The following is a 12,935-nucleotide window of genomic DNA, read 5'->3' on the forward strand; positions in this document are numbered from 1 at the left end:
TCATTTTGTTGCTTGTTAAAAAATTTATTTTTAATTACAAATTTATTTTAAAAGTTTTATACAATGTAGTTTTCCCCTTTCCTAACTCTTTGAAGTCCTTCCCAACGTCCTCCCTGCTGACCCAACTATATGTTTTCATGTCCTCTCTCTCTCTTATCTCTCTATCTACCTATATTTCTTTATCTCTATCTCCCTATCTCTCTCTCTCTTTATCTCTCTCTCTATCTCTCTCCATCTCCCTATCTCTCTCTCTTTATCTCTATCTCTCTCTATCTCCCTCTCTCTCCCTCTCTCTCTCTCTCTCTCTCTTTCTCTCAACAACAAAACCCAAAAACATAACAAACAAATAAGAAACCAGTAAGGCAAAAATGCTGAAGCAAAATAAAGAGAACTGAAAAGTTCCCCCTCCCACCCCAAGAAACCCCGCGGAATTTGTTTTGTGTTGGACGGAGTGTGTGTCTGTGTGGTTATGTGTACATGAGCACAAGTGTTTACAGAGGCCAGAAGAGATATTCTGTTCTCAGGAGCTGGAGTCCCAGGCTGTTGTGAGTTATGTGATATGGGTGCTGGGAACCTATCTGGGATCCTCTGTGAGAGTAGCAATTACTCTTAACCACCGAGTAATCTTTCCAGCTCCAAGAAGGGTATTTTTTTTGGAAAAAAAAAAAAAAGGAAAACTGAAAACAGCATAGGAAATACTTGTAATATTTGACTCCTTTTTCATTTCTCAAGCAGTTAGATACTAAACTCTAAGTGTCTGTGAACATGATTGATACATTTAGCTATATTTATATGTGTTAAGAATGTGAAGGTTGGTGAGATTTGCAAGTCAATAGACATGTCCTTGTGACTAGCGTAGACTACCTTCCTCAGAGACCTTGCAATGGAGTTCAGTATATAGAGTTAGAAACTCAGAGCAGTATATAAAAAACATACAAAGCAAATCCTTGTGGTTTTTCTCTCTTCTTCTATCCATGCCTTTAAGAAGACCACTGTTAATAGCTTCTTGTGATTCTTTCTAGAAAACTCTATTTTGAACCTTACCTTTAGTAGCATAATTGGTGGTCTTTTTAATCTTAGGACTGTTTTTCCTGTGGTATTTTGGAGGTACTTGAATTGATTTCAGTCTTCTAGTGGTTGTCTTTAGGGCTTTACTTAATGCATAGAATGTCACAAGGTAAGTTCACCAGAGAACACACTGATGTTCTGAAAGCTGACTAGAAAGTCTATGTTACTGGCTAGTGCCTTAAGGAGGCACAAAAAATTATGCAGCCCTAAGCCTCCTTGGTCTTTGTCTTTTATGCACAAATTCTACAACCTGATTGACACACTTCAATTAGCAAGAACAATAAGCAGGAAACAAAGCTACAAAAGCCAGAAAGGAAGCTTCGGGCACGTAGGGACTTCCCTGGAGCTATGGACTAGGTCTCTGATGGATTATACCTTTGTTCCTATTTTGGCAGGTGGTGAGGCCTACATGCTAGTGTCTGGTTCCTGGTATCAGTTGTGCTAAGGTCTCAGTTCCTGTTACAATAACTTCTACGTTTACTATACCTACTGTAGAGAGGCTGTATTGGCTCCTTTCTGAGGAAAATGAGATTACTCAGTTCCTGTCCTGATTAATTTTCCACATTTGTAGCTCCCACTATGGTTTATCCTTTATGTCATTTCATTTACGGCTCTGCATAATCCCTCCCTGAATATTTCTCAACTAATTTTAATCCTTCTTATGAGCAAAAAAATGGCAATAAAGAAATAAATGGAAATACAAAAATGTTCTTTTAGACATTTGTTTTAATTTTACTCATTTTAAAATTTAATTATTTTATTTTTATGTTTTCTAGATTGATATTACTGTGCTGTTCTGTGTTCGGCACTTCTTTCTGCAAAATGCCTTAACAATAAAAGTGTAATGTGGTCTTGGCTCAATCCTAGCTCAGATTTTAAGCATTTGAATCATGTTCATGATGGACGTTTCTTTAAGATTTAGATGCTTCAGAACAAAGAACTGTTCAGACTGTGTACCCTATCAGGGCCGTGGTGTAGCACCATTTCTAAAGATGGCAGAAATATAAATCCCCAGTGCTCCTGAAGACACAGCGTTCATCCATGCCTTGGTGACTCACTGGAAAGCAGATGTTTCCGTCATGAATCTTTCTGAGGGTCTGCCTGTGGATGTGATGTGTGGTTCTGTTCCCTATCAGGGTCAGGGAGAAGCATGCATTAGGTCTACTTGGTATTGATGGTATGACAGTGTTCTGGGAATGGACTTGAAGGTGCCTTCGAGAGCTGGCAATTACATTTAAAGAAAAAAAAAAAACAACCTGAAGACAAAACCAAATGCCATGTAAGAATGGTCCAGACCAAGTTTCCAGAAGCTTGTTTATTTTGATGCCAATATTATTCCCGCTCCATGCTACTTTAACTCCCATAACTACTAGTGTCTGTTTATATCACATGTTTGAGATCTCTCTGTTAGCAAGTGCTTATAGAAACCTGGAATTTGGGACTTTAAGCACCTTCAACCCTATGCATATGTTAAATAAATGAATAACTGGGCTTACATTACCTATACCTCCTCCTCCCATGGTGATCAATGGCATTACCCAGTTAAGCAAGGATATTTCACTTGTGCAGTTCAAGTTATGAAAATGCTAAATAATGTTAAGAGGTCTTTTATTCCTGCTTCTGCATCTTACTTTTCTCTTTTGACTTTTGTTTGTTAGCTCTAGCTGTTCTAGAAATTACTATGTTGACCAGGCTGGCTTTGAACTTGAACTCAAGAGATCTGCCTGCCTCTGTCTCTGCCTCCTGAGTGCTGAGATTAAAGATGTGTGCCACCACATCCAGGTCTCCAGTGCTTTTCTTAAACATGTAAAAAGTTTGACAGCAAACTAAACTAAAGAATAATGGGTAGTATCTTGTCTGTTGTCAGAAAGGTAAATAAGTTAGATGTCTGTAATGGTGTTAAATCTTCAATTCTCATGCAAAAATATATTTGTCAATATTTTCTGTAAGAAAACATCCCGTTTCTTCTCTCAGTATTTCTGATTATTTAATTGGAATTTTTGAAACAGAATACTACAAATGGATCATTTATAGGGCAAGAATTAATATTTTAATTTTAGAGGGCTGGGAATCCCAAGATGAAGGCATTGACATTTGGTTTGGTGAATTAGTCAGCTTTTCTTTACTATAACAAACACACCCAGGGTTGTCAAATTACTAAGAGAAAAACTGATTTTAATTCACATGTTTGCAAGTGTCCATTCACAATGAACAGCTACACTGACTTTCTTCAGTTTTGTGTGGCATACCAGAGCAGAGACATGCAATGGGACAAACCCTCTTTTCCTGCAGGGAAGGGACAAAGCAAGTTAGCAAGACTCCCATAGATGTCATAAAGGACACATTACCAATGGTTTAGGCCATCCTACCATGGCCCACCTTCTAAATCTTCCATGGCTCCTTAGTATGCCAGCATGACACCTAAGCCCTTTGGAGACATTACAGGTATGAACCATACACAGGGAGTGGAGTTCCTGATGCATCTTCTCATGATAGAAGTCAGAAGGGCAAGTGTACTAAAGGCTGAGGCTTTTTGTAGAAGGACCTGTTGAAGTAATTATTTAAACAATCAATCTGGCTTTTCTTAATCAGCCACCATGCTCTCGACTAGCCTAGGCCTGCAGCCATGAACGGCAGCGGCATATTGCCGCTGCTCAGTTTATTCTGTATGCTCAGACAACCAGAGACACTGGCCCTGCCACCCATGAGATACTAGTGTGGGAGATGGCTCTGTCAGTTTTCCATGCTGTCTTTGCAAAGCTAGGCTGTGCCCAGACCATCCCGCCATCCATGTTGGCCTGGTAGGAATGAGACTCTAATACTTAAATATTAATCAAAGGCTTTATATGTTTGGCAATGCTCAATAACAAGATGCTCACACAATCAGAGGTGTAAACCAATACCCAACCTAGATAGACCAAGTACCTTTGACTGCTAGAGACATACGCACATCCACTTCCTTGTTTCCCTCTCTCTCCCCAGCTCCTCCTCTTCCTTCTCCTCTTCCTCTCCTTACTCCTCCCACCTTAGCTCCTCCCAAATTGTGGGAGAAAATTATCCCACTACAAGGACCTGGTTAACAAAGGACAGGGAGCAGCCCTAAGACCCAGAATCCTCTCAAGGACCTGTGATCAGAAGGGGTTAGCTCAGACCACATAGCTTTGCCTTCTGAGTTCACACCTGTTGTACTTACAGGGGTTCAGGTATTTTTGGATACTTGCTTATGCATAAGTCAAGGACCAATTTTCTAATTCTGTATTTTCCTTGCTGATTGCCTTTTAGGACTTTCCCCCACTAATGTGCTAGCTCTCTAATTATTTGAATTAAGTTTCTGAGATCTGAATTCTCCTCAAATTAACATCGCAACTGCTTTTCCCACTGAGCCATCTATCTCCCTGACCTGCAGGCTGAGTTTTGATTGAGTTCATAATAAGCTTTCTTTCCTGTATGCTTAAATCTCATATTCTTATTCTCAAGAAGTAGTTACATGATTTGTTGGGGTACGCTCTTGGTGTGAAGCTGCGTCTCTGTCTGTTCAATTGTTAATGTTGTACTGGTAGAGAGAGTTAAATACTACCTCGATCTTGGCATTGATCTGATATTTTATAAATATTTGTTCCTTCCTCCACTCTCCAAGGTAGTCTATGATTGTATCAGATTGGCTTTAATAAAGATCTGACAGGTAATAGCTGGGCAGGAAATGGAAGGTTGATCTTCTAGGCAGAGAAAGACACAAAAATTGAGAGGCAGGAGACTCGCCAGTGGACTTGGAGGTGGACAGATGGACCAGAGTGGAGCAGAGAGGTAGACCTGGCCACTTGGTGGGACATAGGACAGGATTAGTAGGGATGGAGTAGTTGGAAGACTGCCCAGCTAAGGACTAAGATTTTAAAGTATTAATAAGCCTCCGTGTCATTATTAACATCACTGGAGAGTCTGAGAAATTCCCCTTATAGGAGTTTGTTTCATATTCCTCTAAAGACAGTTACTGGAGGCTTGTGCTGCACTAGTGCTTCCTCTTTTATCCAGGCAGTGGTTACTAGCTTTCTGACACACGAGTATTTCAGCAAACATACCCTAGAGCCATGCAGGATGCTTCATAACAGACACAGAGGAAGAAGCACAGCTGCTAAGCACTTACAAAGAGCAGACATCATGCGGTTGAATTTGACACTTTCTCTAATTGAATCATTACTGGGACTCATGCTATGGTAATCTTATGTGCCTCTTATGATGAAGGAGATGGAATAAGACAGGCTGAGGAACACGACTTGGTCAACAGTAAAGAGAAACAGGGGTTTAAACTCAGTCTGGTGGTTCCTGGGATGCCCCTGAAGCTATGTTCTTGGGCAATCCATGGCGTGTGAATGTAAGGGCTTAACTCTAATTTGTCACCTTCTCCGTTTCCTGCTCAGAGCTGGTAGCTGGCTTTCTGATTTTCTTCTGCCACAATTGGTGTTTCTTTATGGGTGGTAGCAGTATTCTCCTCTGGGGAAGACAATTTCTTTGCTCTCATCATTTGTTAGTGGCAAATAGTTCTTCAACAAGTGTTCAGCTCTGAAAATGACTACACACAAGCAATATTATACAAACGGAGATGACTGTATTTAGGAACATATCTAGTATATTATGTACACGTTACACTTATATTGTTGTGCCGTGAAACATTCGTGAACACCCAAAAGGACCACCAAGGAGCCGATTCCCATGCAATGGCATTAGGGTCTCTACTCAAGTTCGAGCTTGGGCTCCCTGCCAACCCTGACACAGCAGGAAGGTGGAGCCCTGAGCCTAGTTTTAGACAAGCATTTATAGAGGCAAAAAAGGGGTATCTAGCCTGGTACACATCTGATTGGGGGGCATTACGGCCTTTAATATAATTGGCTTTTGCTGGGAGCCAAACCATAAACTTAACTTCTGCTTTCCTTCTGATTGGTGGTTGTTGGGAAGTAAAGTGTCAGGAGTGGGCTTGTAACCAGGGGGTGGAGATTTGTTGGGGAATAACCTGGAAACTGGTGTTAGACACAGGTCTTGTTGGGGGGTACCCTGGAAACTAGTGCTAAACACAGGTGTTGTTGGGGGTAGACTGGAAACTTGGTGCTAGGTACCGACCTGTTAGTTTGCTTGAGTTCAACCTTAGTTCAGGATCTCTAAGATGGAGTCTGAACCCAAAATTTTGGTCTCTCAATAGCATATATGTTTCCCATTATGGTGACCATCAGGTGAAGAGGTTTCACTCTCACAGTAGTGTTTCTGCCACCAAATCTTAGAATGGTGACACCAAGTGACCATGGACTAAGATCATAAAACCATATGTTAAAATTAACCTCTCCACTTGATAATCTAATTATCTCCTGTGCCACCAGCATGGCTTCTCAGCAATGGTGACAGGTGGAAGGCTCAGATGAGTTTCTTCTGGGTAGGAACCATGTGAGGCAGCATGCTAGAGAAATGTAGTCACTTGATACACTAAATCAACAGATCTACAAAATGTACTATTTTCTAAGCAGATGTCAGGATGTCCGTTGTTTTAAAATTGTTATTCCATTTATTCCTATTATTTATATACACACCCAGAATAACAAGATGCTTTGTTTTCTCACTGAAGGCTGAGTTGGTCACTATACTTCATTAGACAAGCTTAAAGTAGTTGATGTTACCTATTGTTGTGTAGGTAAGTCTAGTTAGAATATTGTTACATTGTTATTTAATGCCATTACTTTTACTGTCCGTTCAATATGTCTAGAAATTAGATTTTTATTTCATGAACTCTGTCACATTCTGCGGATGGCCTTTGATTATCTGTCTATGCACATAGCAACACATAGTAAATCTCACGAGCCTTTACACATCTGCTTGTGCCTAACATAAACCAAATCCTTCAGGAACCCTTCTTATGTTTATAAAAGCTGTGAAACTGGGAAGGTACAAAGAGGAGAGAAGCTCTTTTTCTTTCCACAGGCGACTAGCCAGATGGCTGATGAGGTTGTTTGTCCAGCTGTGTATCATAAAACACCTGCAAGATGAGTTTCATATCCTATAAAACACGTAATGAGGTTTATTGTAGTCACCTTCCTTTGGAGTCTTCTTTGTAAAACCAGCCTGTGTAAGAAGAGCCATGATAGATTTTTCTCCTTTCTTCTTGCCTCTTTCAAACCCATAAATAAGCATGCTGTTATTGATCTGTGTTCTGTACAGCTGGGACCAACGCCTTTGATTTATAAACCTTTGCAGCAGTTTCAGGCCCCTGGATTCATCCCTGCCCCCACTCCCTTGGTTTTCTTAACCTGCTGCCCACATCCACTTAGCAGAGGGGTCTCTTTAACAGCCTCGAGGCTTATTTAAAAAAAAATGAAAATGAAACAAAATACACCGGGCACTGACATGTAAAGTAAGCTCGTGGCTTATTATAATGGTCCCTCACACCTGACTCCAAGGTCATTTACTGTTATTTGTCAGTGTGTTTGGTCTGGCTACTCTGCTTGCCGCACAGAGATAAAATAACCCCTTATTCCGTAAATGCCATCTTTTACTCCAGGAAAGGCCTTGCTTTTATTATTTTGTTTCACCCTCATATCGCTTGGACCTCTGAGAATCATGAACTCCGGAAGTCCAGAGCATCTCAGTGCCAGTGCGAGAGAATCCATCCATTGAGCGAGAGGGTCCGAGGGTGAGACTTCACCCCTACATCTCTCCCAGCTGAGGTGGGAATCCTGCATCTCCCAGAGCTCTGCTTTTCAATGTGTCTCAGTCCCCTCGGAATTTACAGCTCAGTGAACTAGAATATATGTCTGTCTTCCAAACATTTGAAAAACAGCGCTGTAATGTTTGATTTTAGTTTCTCCGCTTTTCGAGTGAAAATATTTCTGTCTCGGGAGGGTATTGCTCAATCATCTCGGTGGGAGACAGGATTCATCATCGCCCATTGCTCATTCTCATGGAGGCTGTAATCTAGCAAGGAAATCGGCTGTGATATGTTAGCAAACAGCAGGAGAGAGGATTGTCATCTGCAGTACTGGTAAGTAATATCAGCAATGCCCTCCTGCCCTCTCTTCTGAACAGTCTTCCCTGGCTCCTCGAGTTAAGCAGAAAAAGCATGGATTAGTTTTGATTATTAGAAAAAGATGTAGATTAATGGCAGTGAGTGCCACACATACACACATGCACACATGCACACACATACACACAAACCCAGACACACCTAGACACACCCACACACTCACACCCACCCACCCACCCACCCACCCACACAACTGTCAAAGGCATAAAAACAAACATGTATACTAACAGATACACAGACATACTTTACACACACACACACACACATACCTGCCCACATACATAGACACAGATATGTGTACAACACACACAGACATACGTCACACATGCCTACACACATAAAAACAAACATAGTAATACAGACTTCACACCCCCACCTGCCCACATACATAAACACAAACATGTATATTAACACACACACACACTTGCACACACATGCATACATTCAGTTGGCTCAGCAGAAAATAATATTTTAAGGTACAATTAGAAAAATCAGTTTTGGCTGATTGTGTTTGTAAATGCCAAAGAAAGTAGCAAGTCTTTCACATTACATTTTTGGTAATCTTTCTTTTTTTAAGATCCATTTCCCACTGACTATCATTTCTGGAAATAAAAATTTTATTGATTAAAAGATCCATTTTTATATATGTATACATACTAGTAGTTTAGAATATATTTTATTTATACAGTATATATGTATAGTATTGTTTGTTATAGATGTTATAGTAAAGATATAGTTGAGAAAATAAAACTATACCAAGGTGCCAATCAATGTGTGTGGCATATAATTATATCCAGGACACAATATTTGATGACTATAATACATGAGTAGGTTAGTGATTGTGATTATTAATTTGAATCATCTATTTTATTGGGTTGAGACACACTTAGTAGATCAGAAAAGAACACTTCTGGGCGTGTCTATGAGGAACTTTCCAGAGAGGATTACCCAGGCAGAGAGAGACTCACCGTGAGTGTGTATGGGTGGCACTTTGCAGTAGGCTGAGGAAGCCTGCTAGCATAGGCTTGGTCTCCCTCGGTCTCTGGGCAGTCTCTGCTGCTGTATCCTACCTGCTGGGGATTTTGCCTTGCCTCAGATCCAGAAAGAATGAATAGACTTAGGGTAGAAATGTATTAAATTTTATTTTTTAAATTTATTTGTTGTTTTACTTATGAGTGCTGTACTTGCACCATTTTCCCCTTACCTCTCCTGTTCATCTCATCCCAGTCCCCTTCCCCACCCCAACTTCATCTCAAATTTCGGCCACTTCTTCTATAATCATTGTTGTTATGTATGTGTACATATAGCATATATACTTTTTGGTATCCAGGCATCCACTGAGAATACTACATATTTGTCTTTTATAATTTGTTCCCGAGTAGATTTCATTATATGTTCGGTCCATTATCTGTGTATTCATTCACCAAAGAGAGGGCAGCAAGGCTGTTTCTCATTTTAGGCTGTTGTAGCATGCATATACATGTTAACGAAGACAGAACAGACCCTACTTACCCTCTACGCTGTTTCTGTCAGGCAACATCTTAGCCATGATAAGTGCGGCCCTCGCACAGACTTACATAACTATATTTAACATATACACTTTACCATTATTTTTAAAGATGCTTCTTAAAAGTCGATGGTGAACGTTATATGACATTATGTACAGAGTTTCCTCAGCCATCTCTGGCTTGAATACAGAGGTTAGGTGTGGTGTAGAACTGAGCTGTCTAGCTTTAGTGTTGGACTGTATCATCGAGCTTTGTGTTGGTACACTTTAGAAAATTTTGTCTGACAAACATTGCCTAACAGTAACTTAACTATGCCTTTGTTAAGGGATGTCTGGCCATACACATATCTACAGATGTCAGAGTCTTCAGTTATTTATTCTGACACACAGAATTTTGTCGCACAGATGTTTTTCAGTCTGTTTACTTAGCGGTCTTATTCCTTCCATTGGCAAAACACCAAGAATGCTTCGATCTCACCCCATTATAAGCAGAGTTCTATGCCCCACTGTTCACAGATGGTAATTTTTTCCATTTGGGTAGAAATAGATAATAGTGTTTGGGGGGTTCTTTATTAACATAAATGTTATATTACATGTTAAATTGTATTGTGCATTTGGCAAATGTCTCTTGGTTCTGTGAATACTTTAACTGCAGCAATTTGCATCTGATTCCTTCAATAAAACGTGGTGTTATGTGAGAAGAAGCGGAAGCTAGAAGATTACAGAATAATCGTATTTTAGGGAAATATGAAACAATTGAAAAGTGAAATATGAAAATATGAAAAAATCCCCATTAAAAATGGGGTACAGAGCTAAACAAAGAATTCTCGACTGAGGAATCTCGAATGGCCCAGAAGCACCTAAAGAAATTCAACATCCTTAGTCGTCAGGGAAATGCAAATCTAAACAACCCTGAGATTCCACCTTAGACCAGTCAGAGTGGCTAAGATCAAAAACTCGGGTGACAGCAGATGCTGGTGAAGATGTGGAGAAAGAGAAACAATCCTCCATTGCTGATGAGATTGCAAGCTGGTACAACCACTCTGGAAATCAGTCTGGTGGTTCCTCAGAAAATTGGAAATAGTTCTACCTGAGGACCCAGCTATAAAACTCCTGGACATAAAACCAAAAGATGCTCCAACATATAACAAGGACACATGCTCCACTATGTTCATAGCAGCCTTATTTATAATAGCCAGAAGCTGGAAACAACCCAGATGCCCCTCAACAGAGGAATGGATACAGAAAATATGGTACATTTACACAATGGAGTACTACTCGGCTATTAAAACAATGACTTCATGAAATTCACAGCAAATGGATGGAACTAGAAAATATCATCCTGAGTGAGGTAACTCAGTTACAAAAGAACACACATGGTATGTACTCAATGGTAAGTGGATATTAAGAAAAAAGCTCAGAATACCTATGATACAACTTACAAACCATGTGAAGCTCCAGAAGAAGGAAGACCAAAGTGTGGATGCTTCAGTCCTACTTAGAAGAGGGAACAAAATAATCATGGGAAGTAGTTCCTAGTTCTTTTTAATCTTCCCTCTATTAAATGCTCCTGTTCATGTGTTCCTGCTTTCAGACCAGGTGCACCTTTCCATACCAAGTACAGCAAATGGGAGGCAGGAAACGAGCCACATGATTGGAATGAGCCAACAAAACGGCGTAAATCAAGCTGAAGTTTGTAGCCAGATAGACCACGGTGTGACGTGCTGAATGACATTCAAGCTCGGGAAAAAAATAATTTATAAAGGAAAAAGTGAAAGAAATCTATAGAAGGGAAAACAAATTAACCTTGCTGGCTTGCTTTGCTGTTGCGTCCCTTCTGGTTTCTTTCCTATAGTCTGTAACATTTATCTCCTTGATGTTAACAGCTCTCTGTGCTCATCTCATAATTCTCAAATCTGCTCTTCAAAGTCCTTTTTGAGTGGAATGCTGTGATCCAAATGAGTCCATTCAACCCTGTCCTCCAGAGTCCTGCAGGGAGCCGTTCTCTTTGCTGCCCCACACTGTGGGCCCATTACATCCTCTGCAACCTCTTCCGTTGCATCCCGACCTCTGCTTGGATGGTCCCAACCAGTCGTCTCATGTCCTTTCAGACTGCTTCCCTACAAGTCTCTATTTCTCTGATCTGTTTTTGTTTGACAGCCTTCTTTTATTTATTTCATCGGGACTTCCTTTACTGCTGGAAATCTCTTCCCAGAATGCCCTTATGTTCAGCTGTTCTTTTTTTCCATTGGCTGTATTCTTCGATCAACTTAAATACTGTTGCCTCTAGAAGTCTGGTCAAACGTCCCACTGCTTTTCCCGCAGACCCTTTGCTGTATGGTTTGTTGCTTGGTTTGGATTTCCATCCCCCACCGATTGTTCCTCATTTTAATTACACGCCAGTCTCTCCTCTAACTGGCTCTCACAAGTTATCGAGAGACAACTGGCCACCCATAGCCAGTGACTTGTATAGATCAACATGTAACGTATCTATCTAGAAACTGCTCCCTCCACATTTGCCAAATAAATACACATTACATTATTTTATTATTCTTTCCTCTAAATATTAGACCTCTGCCTGCTTTATCTTAGGCGTTTTCATCATTAAACAGAAGGTTGATACGGCAGAGATCAGCAAGGGCCGTGAACTGTGGGAAAATGATCAATGTAGATATAAGTGCCTCATATTATCTCCATAAAGATTATATAAAATGACATATAATAAACTATGTGAGTGCTTCTAAAAACCTTAATTTTGAGGACTGGAGAGATGGCTCAGTGGTTAAAGGTATTTACAACTCTTGCAGAGGGTCTGAGTTTGGCTCCTAGTGCCCATATCGTGTGTGTGGCACACAACTATAGCTTCAGCTCCAGGGGATCTGATATCCTCTTTTAGAGTCCACAGGCACCTGTATTCACATGTACAAGTGCATACACAGACACAATACGCATACACACACACACACACACACACACACACACACACATAATTAATATAAAATTATAGAAATGATCTTGAAAAGATTTATTAACTTTTATGTTAATGTGTATGAGTGTTTAACTGTGTATATGTGTATCATGTGTGTCTGATACCCAAGAGGCCAAAAGAAGGTGTAAGGTTTTCTGTTACCAGAAATGGAGATGGTTGTGAGCCACTATGTGGGTGCTAGGAACTGAACTTCGGGTGCTCTGTGAGAGTACAGTGCTCTTACCCTCTGCCCTATCAAGCATCTTAAAAAAGTTAACGACATTGTTCAAAAGCTGGTTATTACTAACTTAGTATTTGTAATTTCCTGGAAA

This window comes from Grammomys surdaster, unplaced genomic scaffold (genome assembly GCF_004785775.1).
Source record: "Grammomys surdaster isolate TR1022 unplaced genomic scaffold, NIH_TR_1.0 143, whole genome shotgun sequence".
Taxonomy (NCBI): Eukaryota; Metazoa; Chordata; class Mammalia; order Rodentia; family Muridae; genus Grammomys; species Grammomys surdaster.